The sequence below is a fragment of the Globicephala melas genome, chromosome 17 (assembly GCF_963455315.2).
Source record: "Globicephala melas chromosome 17, mGloMel1.2, whole genome shotgun sequence".
In the NCBI taxonomy this organism is placed as follows: Eukaryota; Metazoa; Chordata; class Mammalia; order Artiodactyla; family Delphinidae; genus Globicephala; species Globicephala melas.
Window position 1 is genome coordinate 66,359,478 of NC_083330.1, and position 20,011 is coordinate 66,379,488.

Genomic DNA, 20,011 nt, shown 5'->3' on the forward strand with positions numbered 1-20,011 from the left:
TATTGTTTAAAAATCATTAGGATCAAGTGGCCTCTATGCTCTTTTGGTCCCAAACAATGATGAAAACCTTTGTGATGTATTCCCAGCCCCCACGAGACTAGTTACCCATTCATGAACTTTGACTTAAGAATGTATGGCCCTATTTCCAAACACCTACCCCCATACCCTAGGTTAACTATACAATTGTCATATATATATAATGTGTGTGCATATGTGTGTATGTGCTTCGTGAGTGGATGAATGGCTTACCTTCTTTTGTCTTAGATGGTCTTGTTTCTGTTGCATGTATAAGAGTGTGCTCCATAAACAACAGAGGAGGGCACAGGCTTGATCAGTCTCCAATCCATCTTGCCAGTTCATGAAAGTAGGTCATATTGTTTAGTTTATATTCCAAGGTCCACACTTGCTGCATTTTTGACCACACAGTCTGTTCGTAGCTTCTGTTTGGTTAGGAAACCGAAAACATTATTCATAAACACACATTCTTGACCAACTATAGAGGCCTTTTTCCTTATTTGTCATGAGTTTGTCTATAGCAAAGCCATAACCTGCTCCTGGCAGAACAACTGCTTTCCTATAAATTCTCACTGCAACACTAGTTTTTGTGCTTATCTTGGTAACTGGCAAAATTACTTTTATTTTAAATAATAGCAATGGCTATTTTGTGAAACTTTTTACATGTCAAAATTTAGGGGAGTTTCAGAAAAAAATATAGAGCAAAAAATCAAACATTCAATAGTTAGCTTTTTAACTTGTATGCTAACTTCAAATAAACAAAATGCTGACTTCAAGAAAATCTCCTGCAAAGGCTCTCTTGTTCACTCCTGTTCAACCATTTGAAATCCATACTTCGTCCATCTCTCTTCATCTATCTGTCTTATCCTCCAATTCCTTCTGCTCCTTCTTCTGACCTCCTGAGCTCCCTTTTGGGAGAGTTGTTCTCAGGAAAGGAACAGTCACATTGCACACAATATCTTTTAAATTCCTAAGTCAGAAAGAAATATATAAAAGCTGCATTTAAACCAGTGTAGAGAAAAGTTGAGAGCCATAATTAAAATTTTTCCTAGGCCTCTAGAAGTTATACAAAAACCTGCTACAGAATTCAGGATTTTGCAAGATAGTTATGGTCCTGAATGGTCATAAATATTCTAATTTGTTCACTAAATTATTAGCCCTTTAGACAGGAGAAACTGTTAAACGGAGCAAGGAGGGAAAGACCAGAAGAGAATTTAAATAGCCTCGTTATGCATATTTTTAAATGGGGCTGACAAGGCAAAAATAAATAAATAAAAGGAAATGTACTGCATAAAAGCAATTTAAGAAGACTTTCTCTTAGAAGTAGATTGCATAAGGATTCAAAACTCTAAGCCAAATTATTAGTAGTCTTTAAAAAATAGTCTTTAAAACTCCCAAACAGTATTTTGGGTAGACACAACAGCTTAAGAGAAGTTTATCGTCTCTTTTCGCAAATAAGCTCAGACCTGAATTAAGGAACTTTATCAGAAACAAAATGAAATGGGTAATTTTCAATTCAGAATATCTTCAATGTGTAACCGAACACTTACACAGACTATTAGAAAGTAAACGAGCTAGAAATCAAAACAAACTTGTAAGATAAAATTCACCTTACAAATGGTACTTCCTGATAAATTGCACTACAGAATAATTATCATTGAAAGTCCCAGGAAAACATCCTGGATATGATTAATATTTCTACATTATATGTGATTGGAGAAAAATACTTAGCTATAATTTCAGAATTCTTATGGGCAAAACACTCATGTACAGAAAATAATTAGTGCAGAGCACATAAGAATCTAGATCATTTTTTCTCAGATAATCATAACTTTCTTTTTTTGTATTTGCTAACATACTAGGCCATATTCTAGAGCTATTAACTCAACCACATGGTACACTTCAAAGACCCATCACTGGGCTTCCCTGGTGGCGCAGTGGTTGAGAATCTACCTGCCAATGCAGGGGACACGGGTTCGAGCCCTGGTCTGGGAAGATCCCACATGCCGCGGAGCAACTAGGCCCGTGTGCCACAACTACTGAGCCTGCGCGTCTGGAGCCTGTGCTCCGCTACAAGAGGCCGCGACAGTGAGAGGCCCGCGCACCGCGATGAAGAGTGGGCCCCGCTAGCTGCAACTAGAGAAAGCCCATGCACAGAAAAGAAGACCCAACACAGCCAAAAATAAATAAATTAATAAATTAAATTAAAAAAAAAAGACCCATTGCTTACTCTAGATTATGCTTTGATACAGTAGCCAAGTCTTACCTTTTTTGCCTTAGAGCAATGGGGGCCTTGGCTACACTATTCAAAGTATCTTTGGATTTCATACCAGTATCACCTTTAAATCTGATTTCACATGCAACATAATCCCTATTCTCAACTGAAAATGACCAACATTTTTCTGCTAGTCAACTACCGAACTATGAAATATTGTTACTCCCCCTTAATCTAAAAACGATCTTACACTTACATAATGAAATAAAATTTCTTGATTGTGTTCAAGAAGTATCTATGCCCAGAACCGATCTTTTGGATACTCCCTTAAGTCTTGACTTAATATATTTTTGTTGCCAGAGCTTATCTTAAAAATGAGAAGGGATGATGCTAGGTTGGATATGCAATAACTAGTTCAGTCTCTCTTACGCAAGCTAATCCCTCACTGGAAACCCAATTGATTCAAATTGCTGAACAATGGTCCTTTCTAGGACACATCAAATTGTTAAAAATAAAAGTGTAAATACATTCTCTGATAGCCAAAACAAGTTTGAAATAGTTTAACTATCTTGGGATGATGTTCAAACTAAGATATTTCCTTCCCCCCCGCCCCACAAAAATTTCTATTCTAAAGGTGGAGGCTCATAGGTAAAGAGATACCATTACAAATATATTAAATGCTTTACCATATCATCATGCTAAATATGCTTCTCTAATACAGTCATTACCTGCGAACATCTTGTAATATAAAGACAATTCCATGGAAAAGTTAAAGGATTTCACTAGAGACACAAATTTTGACCCAAATTCTAAAAGAAATACTGGGACCAAATGAGTTTTAAGATCCATGAGAATAATATCTAGCAAAGCCAAGACGGCTGCTTTCTAACACTGAATAAAACCTCAAATGGACACTTGCTAAAATCTTCCAGGAGATATTCCACAGTAGGGGAAAACAATTTAAAATTCCAATGGGGAAACTTTTCTAGATGTTGTGGTTAATCCATGTTATCCCTGTAGCTAAAAATGTAGAGGTTTGACATGGGTGGAACCGGGATCAAAAAGAAACCCTCAGCATCTCCAAATGGATTTTACACAATTGCCTCCTACAGCTATGACTTTATGCCTTCATGAACATATTTCGTAACAATGTTTATTTTCTGGATGGGGTAAAACACTCTATTGTCGAAAGCCATATCACTCACGGTGGCTAAAAAACAAGCAAACAACAACAAAAACTATTAAACTTCGTGCTTCTTACATAGGGCATAACAACGTACAAAGATGGGGATGGAGCCAACACTGCAGTGACAGATACTTGTGAATTAGAGATGGCTTTGCCCCTTACTCTGAAATGTCACTGTCATTATCAGCATGAAAACTCTGAAAATGCAGAAAGGGTCTTCTCAGAAGTGTAAATTTGCAACAATTAGAAACTTTAAACTAAGGTTCTAGGTGAACCGCCAGAAAAAAATTAATCCCTGAAAAAAAGTCCAAAAGCTAAAGCTAAGTTCAATGGAACAAACTGACAACCTTCCACTTAAAAGATTAGTAAAAAAGAACATCTTAGATGGTTGAAATCACTGATTGTCACACTCTACATACTTTTTGTTCATTATGCTTTTGGTCATATTTATCCTATTGACTGGCTTCAGTTTATACACTTCTAACTTAGAATTACCAAAAGTAAAATCAAGGTCCTGAAGAGAATTGTCTTCTTGATAAAGCCTGTAAATCTTAAACTGTACTTCCCGAGTGCTTTTTAGTCCTTTCTCATGGTGTTTAGTTAAACTTGCTTGTCTTACAGCTTTTTTTGTGTTTTGGTTTTTTTAAATTTATTTTATTTATTTATTTTTTTGGCTGTGTTGGGTCTTCATTGCTGCACGTGAGCTTTCTCTAGTTGCAGTGAGCAGGGGCTACTCTTCATTGCACAGGCTTCTCACTGTGGTGGCTTCTCTTGTTGTAGAGTACGGGCTCTAGGCGCATGGGCTTCAGTAGTTGTGGCTCGCGGGTTCTAGAGTGCAGGCTCAGTAGTTGTGGTGCTTGGGCTTAGATGCTCCGTGGCATGTGGGATCTTCCCAGCCCAGGCCTCCAACCGCGCCGCCTGCATTGGCAGGTGGATTCTTAACCACTGCGCCACCAGGGAAGCCCATCTTACAGTTTTTTGATGTCTGTTTTCTCAAGTCTTAAATTCTTTTATGTAGTCACTGTCCATATAGATGACTCAAAAACTTATTAAAAGACAAAAGCTGGACAAAAGTCATACTGATTCATTTGAACTAAAAAAAATACCTTCGTAAATGAAACATCTTCAAGGAAAATCATATATATATATACAGGATATACACATATATGTATTTACTGTATATATTACATATTGTGTACTATACTGAACACTTTTATAGGCCACAGTTCATAGCGCAGTGCCTAAAAACTATTTATTGATGTGGTTCAAGTTAATGAAATACAATATTCTCCCCCAATCCAGAATATATATTTTGTTCTGAATAGGGTACTAATAAGTTCAGCTTAGGACATTTTATTGCCAAAAAAAAAAAGATTGAGGGAAGCATCTATAAGACAGAGTTGAAAAAGAATTCTTGTAAAGAATAGGGAAAAACAAATATGTCTTGGTTAGCAAGTTGTTAGTAGAAAACCTAAGTAAGGGGAATATGGTATTTTTTTAATATTCCTAGAGAAGAAAATAACTTCTAACATTTTTGAAGAGAAAAGAAGAAACTATCAGAAAAAATATGATAACAGATGTTATGGGAGAAAAAAATTATATGGAAAAGCAAAGAAACTAGAATTGATAAAACAATTTTGAAAAAAAAATAAAGTGGGAGGAATCTACCTCATTTCAGCATTTATATAACTACAGTCATCAAGATTATGGTATGGCTGAAGGGATAGACATATAGATCAATGGAACAGAACAGACCCAGAAAGAACTAGAAGTAGACCCACACAGATAAATCTAATTGATTTTTTTTATAAAGGTGCAAACGAAATTCAATGGGGGGAAATCTGCAGAATCTAAGGCTAGGCAAAGAGTTCTTACAGTTGACGCCAAAAACATGATGGACAAAAACAAAAACTGAAAAGCTGGACTTCATGAAAATTAAAAACCTTTTCTCTGCAAAAGATGATGCAAAGAGGATAAAAAGATAAGCTTTAGAGTGGGAGAAAATATCTGCAAACTACATATCTGACAAATGACTAATATCAAGAACATATCAAAACTCAACAGTTTAAAAATAATCATTCAATTAAAATATGGGCAAAAACATAAAGGGACATATAAATGAATAAGATACACAGTACAGGTGGAAAATAAGCACATGAGAAATGTTTAGTATCATGAGTCATTAGGGAATTCCCTGGCTGTCCAGTGGTTAGGACTTGGTGCTTTCACTGCCAAGAGCCGGGTTCAATCCCTGGTCGGGGAACTAAGATCCCGAATGCCGCGTGGTACGGGAAAAAAAAAAAAATCCTTAGTCACTAGAAAAATTCAAATTAAAATCACAATGAGATATTACTACATACCTATCAAAATGACAAACTTAAAAAAAAATAGTTTCAGCACTAAATGCTGGTGAGGATGCAGAAAAACTGAATCACTCATACATTGCTAGTGGGAATACAGAACGACTTAGCCACTCTGGAAAACAGTTTGATAGTTTTTAAAAACTACAATAAATATGCAACTACCATGTGATCCACTAATTGCATTTATCCCAAAGAAAAGCACACACAAGAAACACAAAACCTGTATACAAATGTTCATCACAGCTTTATTCAAAATAGCCAAAACCTAGGAACAACCCAGATGTCCCTCAATGTCTGAGTGGTTGAACCATCTGCTGTATATCCATACCATGGAATACCATTCAGCAATAAAAAGCAACAAATTACTGATACATGCAAAAACCTGCATGAATCTCCAGAGAATTATGCTGAGTGAAAAAAAGGCAACCCTGTAATTTTACATACTATATGATTCCATTTATATAACATTCTTGAAATGACAAAATTGTAGAAATGGAGGACAGATTAGTAGTTGCTAGTTGTTAAGTCAGGGTGTGTGGCAGAAGAGAAATCAAAGTGACTATAAAAGGAAAACATTAGGGATGTTTTTAATGGCAGAAATGTTCTATATCTTGATGGCATCAGTGTCAATAGCCTGATTTGATATTTTACAATAGTTTTGAAAGATGTTACCATTAAGGGGAATTGGTTAAAGGGTACACGGGATCTCTCTGTACTATTTCTTACCATTGCCTATGAATCTATAACTATCTCAATGTAGAGTTTAATTTAAAAAATTCAAAGAGCATGCATTACTTCCCAAGTAATTGTTTCTTTCTAGAAATACTATGATCAAGAATGGTTTAAAATAAAAATATTTTGTTTTTGGTTCTGTTTCAATCAAAAAGTTTAAGAAGCCAAAATACTCCATTACACTCAGCTGATATAACCAAAAGCAAGGGCATTTGTGTCAGGGCATACTTAGGTTCGAATCCCAGGTCAATTTTGGGCCTGGTCTCTGAGAATTGGATATCTTGTTCTTAAAGTAGAGATAATGATACCTATTTCACTGAGTTGATATGAGAACTGCATGAGATGAAATATGCAAAGCACAGAGAACATTGCCTAGTAAATTATAGGGGCTCAACAAATGTTGAGCCCCTATAGATGTCCTATCTCTTTCCCATTCTGAGTAATGGGAACCCTTTATCTGCACATAAAATCAAATACAAGAAGGAGAGAAATGTCAGGCTATATCTGCAGTACAAATTGCTACGGGAAAAGAATATTAAGATGAGTTACTAGTATTAAAAATAATCTTTCCAACAGAGTTCAAAGAGACTGAGAAATGCTCTCTTGGGAAAAGCTTTCACTAAACAGGGAAACATGAAACAGAGGCGAAGTCATGCCCTGAGAGAGTAATGTCCAATTTGACCTATTATGTGTTTACTACATCAAGTGTATTTGTTGTCCTGATTACAAGCCCCTAAAGGGGACATGGGGAAGGGGAAGACTGTCTACTCCACAGTCATTTTCTACATTCTTTCTTTTGCCAACTGGCCCTGACACAATGTTTCACGCACTGATAAACTAACCTCTTTTGACCTACAGCCTTCCCTAGGATGGGAGTATATTGAAGAATATATATATTTGGAATCAGTGAGGTGAGGGAAAAATATAAGACACATGCAAGGTGCAATAAAAGAAAGTTGAAATGGGAACATCAGAAAATTAATTTCGTTAACTCCAAGCGTTATAGGATTGTAGCTCAGCAATCCACGTGGGATGTGTTAGGAGTTCAACATGGGAAATAGGTGAGCTGAGTGGATGGAAACAACAAATGATGAGTAATAGAAAGATGTCTGAACAGGAGAAGATCTTATTAACCCCTGGATGCTTTGTTCACTTGTTTCTACAATGCAGAAGAATTTGTTGCCTGCTAATAAACAGACTCAGGCTAATCAACTTATCTAGAAAGTTTATCTGCATTTTAATGGGAGAAGCAGGCATCAGAGGCTAGCACCAGGTACCTCCTACAGCATGCTTGGGGCTGCCCTGGAAGATGCTTGTTGATTCATGAAGGAGGCTTTCACCTGCCTCTTCTATAGGTTTATTATAATTAATTGGGCAAAATCAGATTTCAAACCGGATTAAGACTTCAAGGAAATGTTGCTTTCAAATTTTTCTTCTGCCAAATCAGAAAGGAATGCCTGTAGGTACAAGATATTTTATCATTGTAAATAATCAACCTCCTATAATTGAATAGCACATTACGATCTACAAAGCACTTCTCCACAAGTTATCTCTTTAGATCCATGTAAAATCCTTTAAACTAGGCAGGACATATGTTATCACACAGGTAATCATCTACAAATGAGAAAACTGGGGTTTGAAGAAAATGATTGCCTAATGTCACCAAAGAACAAAGTCAAAGCTAGACATTCTGACCCCCATAATACTATTGATATCCAACCAAGGGCCAAGAATACACAAGGCATTTTGAAGCTGTGGATTTTTTTCATTAGCCTTTGCATTTTCTTTCCCTGTGGTGGTGAAAGGCTAAAATGATATTGACTATGATGGCATCTTAGGAAGCACTGTGGAAAGCACAGTGCAGTCATGGCCCCAGGCCTGCAAGAACTTTAATCTGGATTGAAATAGGCATACAATCTTTGAATCATTTATGGCTCTCAAAGGGGATATCTGAATATATGTTGAAATGAGAGAAGAGACAATAACTACCAGTGAAATCCCAACTAACCACTTGTAATGAGCTAGAGTATAAGCAGGTTTTGTGGTGAAGGCCTCTATACACAAAGACTTACAGAATTAACAGGATTTACAGACAAAAGAGGAAAGGGAGTGGGTGGGATATTCCAATGAAGCAATAGTTTGAGCAAAGTGGGCCATATCTTTTAGAGCTATGCTAATTGGTATTAGAGGTTGCAATGAATACTGTAGTATAGATTTAAGAGAGGAAGCTCTGAGTCAGATTGTTGGAGTTCAAATGTGCATCACTTCTGAACAAGTTATGAGACAGTTTCTCCATCTGTAAATGGAGATGATATTAGTACCAACTTCATAGAGTTTTGTGAGAATTAAATAAGAGAGTGCATAAAAAGGCCTTCATTAGAATAGCACCTATACTAAATTGACATTTTTAAAAAGCTGTTACCTGTTTTAAAAAAAAAGTTGGCAGTAGCTAAGGAGGTGGTTGGATCTGGAGTATAGATAAAGTGACCATATAATTTATCATTTAAATCATTTAGCCTTTGAAATGGTTGTGACCCTACATATAAGAAACCCTACTCTAAATTTTTTCTTGTTTATTCAAACTTCCCAGGTGTGTCATAGACAAAAATTCCATGACAAATAGCACTACATAGGTGAGGATATTGTTAGCAATTTCTGTAATATGATCCAAAGCATTGAGCTTTGAACCAGACTGTCAAAGGTGGAAAAGATTTTAGAGGTCACCTAATAGTCCTTCTACATTTTCAGTTTCAGAAGGGACCTCATTGAATACTGGTGCTGACAGAGTGCCTGTGATTTTGTTACGCAACGCTGACACAAAGGACCTACAGCTAGAACTGGACAGAACTTTTGGAGACAATTTATAATTATTGCGAAAGTCCAGGGTTTATTATACAGATGAGGAAACTGCTCCATATTGGCTAACGGCCTTATTGAAGATTTCCTAACACCTGATTCAGAATTTTTTTTCAACACATCAGCATTACCCAAAATGTATTCCATAGAACTAGTCCTAAAAGATGCTCTGGCAGAGAGGGAGGGAGGGCGGAGATAGGAGGAGGCCATGGTTGAGTAAGCTTAGGCAATGCTGCTTATTATATTATACTCTTGGAAATTCACAATTTACATTAAATACTCTGAGAAATCCTTGACTAAAAAACCAATTTAATTTTGTTCAAACCAGTATTTCCCAAATGTGTTTTACTACAAAACCCTTTAATCACTTAATATAAATTAACATTCTGCAAAATTAGTGTTCTGATGCTACATGCTTTGCAGAGGACTACACTACACAATTTATTACCTTGTGAAAAACTTCCAAACCAGTAAGAACAAGAAATAAATAGATTAGAACATTTTCTCATTTCATATGGATTTACACGCAGTCATAAAATCAACATGACTCTCGTCAAATTCATTCTTTTAGTTGGTTTAGGTAACATGTTAATCAAACTTAAGACAATTGGATACACTCGACTCATCATTTCCTTATTATTGAAAAAATTTGCTTTAGCTCTGTCCAAAGCAATTTTAATATGATAAAATAATTTCAGCTTAAATATTTTATAACCTCAAAAAAGTAAGAAAACACTTCAATATTTATTCTAACCTATAGAGTGGGAGGATTTAAAATTTTTAAATCAGTGAAAGAATGCCTAAGAACACAGAGATTACCTTTAAAAATGTTATATTTCAGTATGTCCAAAAAATAAAGCCCATTAAAGAAACAGTAAAAAGGATTTACAGTTAAATACAACAGTAAAAGATACCTATCTTAAGCATATAAATGGGCTTACATAAATTTTAAAAAGCATATAAACAAACAAACAACAAAACTCATTAAGAGAACAACAGGAAAAAAGGACCAAGGATCTAAACAAAGGAAATAGAATAGAATGAATAATGGATATACTTGACTTCTCCACATCCAAGCTTTGCTATAGGCTACACTTTCTCGCGTATGCATTGCCTCGGCTAAGTCACTTCTCATATATCAAGTTTCCATCTTTATATCCCAGCTGCATAACCATGCTGCATGGCCTGCATCCTAAAGCAACGGCACCCACAAGAACCATTATAAGCTATTTTATAATGGTTTATTTTTTTCTGTGAGAGAACTTCCTCTTACACCTAAAAGTTTGTTGTTCAACTTAGGGACGTTCAATATGCAACACAGACACCAAAGAAGAGGACTTTTGTAGACACAGTGATCCTGGAGTAAACTTGCTTTTAAGCATACATAACCTTCTATATTCCCTGGACATCAAGGCATGAGCTAATTCATGAAAAAAGTCAGATAAAACTTTCATCTCAAACTGTCATCTCTGCTCTCCACTGGCAGTACTTGAGTAGCTTGGTTTCACATTTCCAGTTATTTGTCTTGTCAAATCCTCACTGTTCATCTTCTAAAAAGCCCCCTGATAAGTTTAGACAGTCTAATATCCTCTCCATCTGAGGCAAAAATATCAGTCAATCATCTATGTTTCCCAGGAAGGGGGATTTAATTACTTTTCCTGGCTACCTCAGTTATCAATCCCTACATTAAATAATACCTATATTTAGTGGCTTAAAACAATATTTATTATTTTTTAAATTTAATTTTATTTATTTTTTATACAGCAGGTTCTTATTAGTTATCCATTTTATACATATTAGTGTATATATGTCAATCCTAATTCCCCCATTCATCCCACTACCACCCCCCAACCCGCCACTTTCCTCCCTTGGTGTCCATACGTTTGTTCTCTACATATGTGTCTATATTTCTGCCCTGCAAACCAGTTCATCTGTACCATTTTTCTAGGTTCCACATATATGTGTTAATATATGATATTTGTTTTTCTCTTTCTGACTTATTCACTCTGTGTGACAGTCTCTAGATCCAACCACATCTCTACAAATGAGCAAACTTCGTTCCTTTTTATGGCTGAGTAATATTCCATTGTATATATGTACCACATCTTCTTTATCCATTCGTCTGTCGATGGGTATTTAGGTTGCTTCCATGACCTGGCTGTTGTAAATAGTGCTGCAGTGAACATTGGGGTGCATGTGTCTTTTTGAATTATGGTTTTCTCTGGGTATATGCCCAGTAGTGGGATTGCTGGGTCATATGGTAATTCTATTTTTAGTTTTGTAAGGAACCTCCATTCTGTTCTCCATGATGGATGTTATCAATTTACATTCCCACCAACAGTGCAAGAGGGTTCCTTTTTCTTCACACCCTCTCCATCATTTGTTGTTTGTAGATTTTCTGATGATGCCCATTCTAACTGGTGTGAGGTGATACTTCATGGTAGTTTTCTGGGATTTTTTTTTTTTTTTGTGGTACACGGGCCTCTCACTGTTGTGGGCTCTCCCGTTGCGGAGCACAGGCTCTGGACGCGCAGGCTCAGCAGCCATGGCTCACGGGCCTAGCCACTCCGCTGCATGTGGGATCTTCCCAGACCGGGGCACGAACCCATGTCCCCTGCATCGGCAGGCAGACTCTCAACCACTGCGCCACCAGGGAGGCCCCTGGTTTTGACTCTTAACAAGTGCTCATGCCTTAATTATGCTAGGATTATAGCGTTGTGTGAATACACAGATGATCTACCACAGAGCTTAACTATATAGCATCTGGGACATTAATAGGACATAATAATGTTCATATCTTTGACATAGGGAAAAAAAATTGAGAAATCTTTTAGTTTAGCCCAATTCTTACATCTCTTCTCTAATATCCCAGTAAGAATTGAAGTGTTTGTTTGAATATCTGCAGTGATAGAGGACTCAGGACCTCTAACACTTTTAATGTCAATATAATTGCCTATTAGGGATGTGCTAGTCTGGTACTGAATTAAGTCATTTAATTAGATAAAGAGAATACAATAATTCCTTTTTTGTAACTCAGCAACATGCCTCTTTCCTCTAGTCAAAAGCATCTTCCCTCTATGCATCATCTGTTTCTCTCAGTCTTGAATGTGATCACAAGTTAGGAGTTATCACAGCATCAAAACACCTAGTATAAAGGCAATACCCAAACTAAGTAAACATTCTATGCAAAAACTTAAACTTGGATTATTCAATAGAAAAAATAAATTTACTTCACAAAACCTGCAGCATTGAAGAATTTATCAACTTGAAGCATAGAAAATATTACAGTATGGCATCTGTTAGTCTAATTTAATTCAACTACAGTTAAGCACTTTAAATTTCCAAATATATGGGGAAATTTTTGAAATACTCAGTGTTCCCAATCCAGAGTGAGAGAATTCTAAAGTATAGAAAAATCTTTTGTGATTCAGCAAGGTTGACTAGTGTCTGAAAGCTTCCAAATATAGGAGTTCCTAGAGGTAAAAATGTTCTGGAAGTGCGGTAAAGGATAATAACACGTAGTTTACTACAGAATGCCTAGTGTATATATCACAGGGCCCATAAATATCTATATTTTCTTACCAAAGACATATGTAAGAAACAGATTGAATAGTTTAATAGAGATTAGAAAAGTTAAAGGTATAACTAGTTATCAAATTTAACTCAGCTTATGATAGCTTTATTGTAAACATGCAAAGTCCATGTTCTCACCTTTCCCTGTATCCACATCCTTTGCTATATAACTCTGCAGAGCCCTCACTCTGGCAGTAGGCTTGACCACATGACTTGCTTTAGACAAAGGGATAGTAACAAATGTGACATACACAGAGGCCTGAAGTGTGTTTGGGTGTAGAAACCGCCCTACCTCTTGCACCTCTGCCTTTCTCTTGAGAACATGACTAGGCTAGCCTGCTGGAGGAATATAAGAGACATGTGGGGCTAAATCAGGTCCCTCCAGACAGCAGCCAAAGGACCCATAGATGCAACAGTCACTCTGAGACAGGCCATACCCATAGAGCGAACAATTTCAGGTTAGATCAGAAGAACTGTCCAGACTAGACTGCTGACCCACAGATTCATGAACTAAATGAATACCTATTGTTTTCAGGCAATGTGCTTTGGGTCTGACCCAATAGCTGCTTATTTCCTTTGTCTTTCTATCCCATCACCACATAACACTCCATGATTTGACAAGCCAGAAATTCAACTTTTGGGATGGACAAAACAGCATTCAAAAGGACCAAGGAATTTTCCCCAGAGCAAATGTTGGGAGTAGTGTGGTAAAATGGAGAGTAACTGAACCAAGATAGTACAGTAAGTTCCCTACATACAAACCTTCAAGTTTCAAACTTTCAACGATGCGTACGTGCTTTCACATGTCCAACCATGTACGTTAGGTCATGTGTCTGGCATACACTGTCACATGCGTGCATCCACTCCAAGTGGTTGTGCTTTTGCGTACTTTACTGTACAGTACTGTATAGGGTACAGTAGTACAGTACCTTTATTTCAAGCCCAGAATGTCTGGAAGCAAGTGTAAAAGCAGTGGTAAATAGCCGATCGTGTTAGTTGGATACCTAGGCTAATATTGTTGGACTTGCAAACAAACTGGACTTAACGAACACCCTCTCAGAATGGAAGTCGTTCATATGTAGGGGACTTACTGTAAATCCAGAGGCTCTTCAATGATAAACACTCTCCCCACTGTTCCCACTTCCCCAACACACCTAGAAATAGGGTCTATGCTTTAACCACATCCCCAAGTTGACATGATCAATCACAATGACAGATATTCCCAATGGACTATGAAACATGGGGGTGGAGGGAACAGAGATGAGGACCACAACTATTAAAAAAGTGAAAAGCCGCACACTGAGCAGTTTATTCTGGTTGAAGCAGAATAAATGCACATGAGAGAAATAAGAATTTTAAATATCCACAATAAAATGCTCAAAGAGAAAATAAGGATATTGGAAATGCCAAGGAAAAATAAGCAATCATAGAAAAGAACTGATTAGAAATAAGTGGAATAAAAACAGAATTGTTGAAATAAAGAGCTGAACAGATAGGCTGAATAATAGAATACATCCCATCAAAAAATGAAGATTGAGCTGAAATATCAAGTCTAGGACTTTCACAAGAAGGCATAAAGTGGAAAAGAATAATTTAAAGTTAAGCCATATAAAAGATAGAAAAATAACTGTCCATAACCACATATATAAACATTATAAAGTCTGAGAAAAACTAATTAAAAGGGGAAATATGTAAGTAAATGATTAAGAATATACCCAAATTAAAGAAATATGTAAGAATTAGATTAAATAGTTTAATAAAGATTAGAAAAGTCAAAGGTGTAACTAGTTATCAAATTTAAGTTACCCACATGAAAGAGAAAAACTTCCATGAGTAAAAGCAGATCACCTGAAAGGAAATGACAAGAATTACGCATACCTGAGATGAAAAGTAACGGAGTAATAATAACAAAGTGGTAAAGGCAAGGAATTGCAAATATAGAATATTATAACCAGCTCAATTATCACTTAAACAAGAGTTGAAATACAAATATTTTCAATAATGACTGCAGCAGAAATTTTGCCACAGCCAGAACCTTTGTGAAAGAAGTCTTAGAATACGTACTCCAGTAGTAAGAAACGAAAGCAGTAAGATATGAGAAGTAAATTACTTAATCAAATATGTCTTTGTAAAAATAAACAATAACCAACGACATATCCTCCCAAATTATTAAAGTGTATCTAGAGTGCATTTCTAAGTAATAACTATATGGTGATATAGCAGGACCAAGGAGAAAGATCAGAGGAGGTAAGAGAGAGCTTTACTGCAAAGGAAGATAAAAATTGACAAACTTAAGAGGCTGCTTGGGAGAAAAAATAACTATAAGCCTCAATATGTTATGGATAACTAACAAAATTAAAGTAGAACATAAGACCTTCAAACTAACAAAACAAAATTTATCTATGGAGGTTAGTAAAAGAGAAAGATAAAAGCAATATGTATGTATTATAAATAAAAAACATGAAATGAGATTTCAAAAGTAACTAAAATTTATGATAAATTTAAGTAGCTTAAATGTACCAATCAAAAGACAAAGATTTCAACTGGACCATTCGACAGGGCAATAACAAGTTCACCACCATTTCCTCTCCTTGGATTGACAGAAAAGAAGGCATGTCCTAGTCTTTCTGACAGCTAATTTCTGAACATATGACTGAGTTCTGGACTGTGCTAATTGGCCAGAAGTTGTGTAAATCACTTTCAAGGCTGGCCCTTAAAAATATGATGCTCTAATTCTCCTTTCCCTGGTTGGATCAACTCAAGAGCCAATGTGTTACAGCTCTGGTAGTAGCCTATACCCTTGAGTCCCCTTTTGGAGTAGAATGATGAAGGAGAGCCATGTTTCCCACACCAAACTATGACATGAATAAAAAATAATGAATTATTGTTGCATTCTTTTGAGGTTTTATTTGTAAGCACAAATTAGTATGGCCTCACTCTGACTAATATTGAAAAAGAGCTCTGGTCATAAATTATTTCCAAGAAACTGCCTGAATAAGGCAGAATACTTCAGAACACTGGAAATCTGGAAGTGAAGATATTATTCAAGGACACCATCCCCTCCCTAGCACTGATAAGGAGATAGCCTCTATGGTGCTGCATTTAGTTCAAGAATCAAGAAAACTATATGTTTATATGTCTTCTCAAAAACTAAGGCAAAATGATTTTTAGTATAAGCTGTTCTGGAATTGCTTTGTTAAGCCAGAACTAAAAAGATAGAGGTGCAATAAATATTTAGTATTTACTCAACTCTAACAGAATACAAACTTCATGGAAATTGTCCCTTCCACCAGTGAACCACATAGAAACAAAGCAATGAAACAGTCATGCAAAGATATGTTTCTGTTCTTGGTTGCTTTTACCACCTTTATTCCATTAAGTTCTTATACTTGCATTAAATAAGAAATGTATAAATTTCTAAATCACATACTTATAGCAGGTATGCATGTGTCCTTTACCCACCAATTCATAATCACATATGCAACAATGAACACATGTAAAATGAAATAAAAATAAAAGAGTGAAAACTAACACACCAGGCAAATATGGTTGAAAGAAATATAGTGTAGCAACATTAATTTCAGACTAAATAGAATTGAAAGCAAAAAATCATTATAAATAAAATTTTATCTTGTATGTAGGCTGATAAAAGGAACAAAAGATCCAAAAGATATGATAAAAATGAATATATTACCACATAAAACTTACATACATAATCTCTGACAGCAATTGATGAACTACAAAGAGAAATAGCTACTAAATCAGTAGTTGTAGTTGTAGATTTAAAACGCTGTGTTTCAGAAACAGACAGCTCAGGGAAACAAATTAAAAATTTGTATATATGATAATTACTAGTGGAACCAAAATATACATCAGCGACTTTATAGCCAGTGAGCACAATTTTTCTTTTCCAAGCAGACATGAAACGTTCATACAACTCAACCAACTACTGAGACACACACAAAAAAAGCCTCAATAAATTGCAAAGAAGCAATATCTTAGAGTTTTCCAATTATTACTCAATAAAATAAGAATCAAACCAAATATAAAGTCTTATAGAAACTCCAAATATCTGTAAATCCAAAAAACATACAACTATACAGCACTTGGGTTAAAGAGAAATTCATAAGTGAAAGTACTAAATTACAGCTGAGTGAGCACAAAAGCACTCCATGTCAAAATGTCTGGGAACAGTGAAGGAAGTACTGTGAGGGGCATAATATATCCTAAAAATTGTTTACCAGATGAAAAGAAAGGTTATAAATAAGTGGGCTAAATATTGCCCAAAACACTAGGGAAAAAAAAAGAGAATAAATCCAAAGAAGAAGAAGTTGTGAAGATGAAGACAGAAATCCATAAAGTAGAGAAAAAATATAGATAACATGTTTACAGCACATATGGCATAAACGATATGCTAAGGGCTAAGTGCTTTACTTACATTGACTCACTCACTCCTCACAACAACCCTTAGATAAAGGCAAAATTATTCATTCTCATTTTAAAGATGAGTAAAGCAATGCACAGAGAGATTGCATAACTTTCCCAAGATCACAAAGCTAGTAAGGACCAGAGAATGATTAATATTCCATACTTTTATCAGCTGTGCTCTACTAACCCAAAGGCTGATTTTTCTTTTATAAAGACTTCCAAAGTAGATAAACTTCCAGAAAGACTGATCAAGGAGAGACAGAGAGAGAGAGAGAAAGAGAGAGAGGGACAAAGAGAAAGCATTGTTGTTTTAGTCTGGGTAATTAAGGATAGTTGACAACAAAACCCCAAATCTCACTGGTATAGCATAATAAATGTTTTTTTACCTGCTTATATCACAATCGTTGGTCAGTCAAATCCACAGGGCAATTCTCCTCAAGCAGCAATCAGGGGTCCATGGAACCTGTGGCAGAAGAAGAAAGAGAAGGATGAGGAACACTGGCTCTTCACTTCCTTGATCTGGAAGTCACACTGTGCTCATCTCTCTTTGGTTTGCACCAACCAACAGTCACATGTCCTCACCCAAAATGAGGATGAGGGAATGTAGGAAAACACATGCACTGTTTCGGTGATCACTAACAACCTCTGCAATTGTTGGAAGAGGTCATCAAGAGGATGTGACCACCACTTGACCTCTTGGGCTGGACCCAGCAATAGAAGGCTCCTCACCCCCTCCCCTGTCCTTTGAATGTACACTCTGCCCACCGTTCCCACAGTGGGAGCCATTTTCAAGGACGCAACTTTGAGACAGTGGGGTGCTGTTGAGACCCTCTGGGTGGTATATGTGACTGAACCCTGTTAAGTCCTCTGTATAAACTTTTAAGATTCTGGCGGGCAGGTGTGTAGATCTACTCAGTTTTCAGCCACCCAAGACAAGTCTTGTATGTAAGTTCCCTTGCTTATTAAAACTGCCATCTACCCATCTGAAGTGGTCTGCCTCTGTTTTTAGTCTCTCCCTGCCCTCTATGTATAGGGACTATTTTGCGAACCAGCAGCAATAGATACAAAAAAGGTTAAAAGACTATAAAAGGATAAAAAACTACGAACAGATTTTTAAATATGTATTATTATTTTTTTTTTTATTTTTAAAGAAATATTTAGAAAACTACTCAACAGTAAATTTGACAGTCTAGCTGTAACAGAAAAATTCCTGGGAAAAGATTAAATGCCAAAATTGGAACAAGAATGCATTATGTATGGTCAACAGCCAAACATTAACAGAAATGGAAATTCTTATCAAAAATCTCTCCCTATCCTTGCCCTCCTTCCCAACAAAAAAATAAAGTCCCTGTACCAGCTAGAATCTTATTATTTCTCAGCCCCAAATCCTCCCTTAGTTGTCCTGCTTTGTGATACTGAAGCTGGACCCTATAAACGTTTCTTCTTTACCAGCTGACGTAACATTAGGTTTTGTCAGTCCACTGTTATGGAGGAACACTGCAGGAGAAGGGGACTTCTCTACCTGGTTTCCATGTGCTTACTACTCTCCTCTGGCTCCTATAGCATTCAGTGCCCACCAGCAAATTTCAGTGGCACCCCCATGGTGGCATTCTAGTGAGTTCACCAGCCCCCCAGGCAGCTTCCCTGGGAGTTCAGTGTAAACTCCACAAGGGGCTTGTACTTGGCAACTTCTCTAGGCTCTCCATATGACTTTCCAAGGAGTCTCACAGGTGATCCAGCAGGAAGTTTCCGGTGAGTTCTGCTAGCACCACAGCCAGCCCCTAGCAAATTCAGGAACACCCCTGTATACAGTGTCCCAGTCCCTTTTCTAGAAAGTCTCCCAGGCACCCCAGTAGGTGGTTTCCTGTTGAGTTTCAGCAGAACTCAAGGGCCAACTTCCCATCTAGTTCCATCATCAGGACCCCAGAAGGCAGGTTCCTGCAACTTTTGATGCCCCACTAGGCAGTTTCCTCATTATCAGCCTGGTCCTATGGCACATAAGTAACTCTTCCACAACCCAGAAAACTATAGTTACGCCCTCTCCAACAAAGTATAAATCTCAGCCTTTGGTGGGGAGGAGGGATTCCTTTTCCAAATTTGTTCCCCCTGGACTTCTGTCTCAGCCATAAAAGGAGTGAATTGTCTATGTACATGCTATTCTGTGTTCCTTAGAGTTCCACATTACTATTTAATAACTCCTGTTACTTCTTTTTCTCTTCAAATTACTCTATGATTTCTGTCCTCTGACTGGATACTGACTGATACAGTCCAAGACCCAGACATTCTTAAAGGGACATTTCACAAAATTTTAAGGCACAGATAATACATTTTATACAAGTTATCCAGAACAAAGAAAAAAAATAATTTTATGTTTCTAGTGCAACCCAGCTTCTCAAACTAGATTAGGACAATACACAAAAACACAATTCCATGTATTTCAATAGATAAATAGAAAAACAGTCTGTGGTACATCCAGGCAGTGGAATAGTTTTCAGCAGTCAAAAACAAATGAGCTATCAAGCCATAAAAAGACATGTGGGAACCTTAAATGTTTATTGTTAAGTGAAAGAAGTCAATCTGAAAAGGCTACAAACTGTATGATTCCTTTCTAACTATATCACATTTCGGAAAAGCAAAAACCAT

The 20,011-nt window shown here is 36.6% G+C and overlaps 1 long non-coding RNA gene across 1 annotated transcript in view; it reads right to left on the bottom strand.

The window, feature by feature from the left end:
* Positions 1–276: 276 nt before the first annotated feature.
* The window catches only part of LOC132593763 (uncharacterized), a 133,819-nt gene continuing 114,084 nt past the window's right edge, over positions 277–20,011 (bottom strand). Inside the window, exons 3-4 of the long non-coding RNA XR_009559573.1 lie at positions 17,755–17,831; positions 277–440 (exon numbers count right to left, since the gene is read on the bottom strand). This is a non-coding gene — a long non-coding RNA (uncharacterized lncRNA). The remainder of the gene's footprint in view (positions 441–17,754; positions 17,832–20,011) is intronic.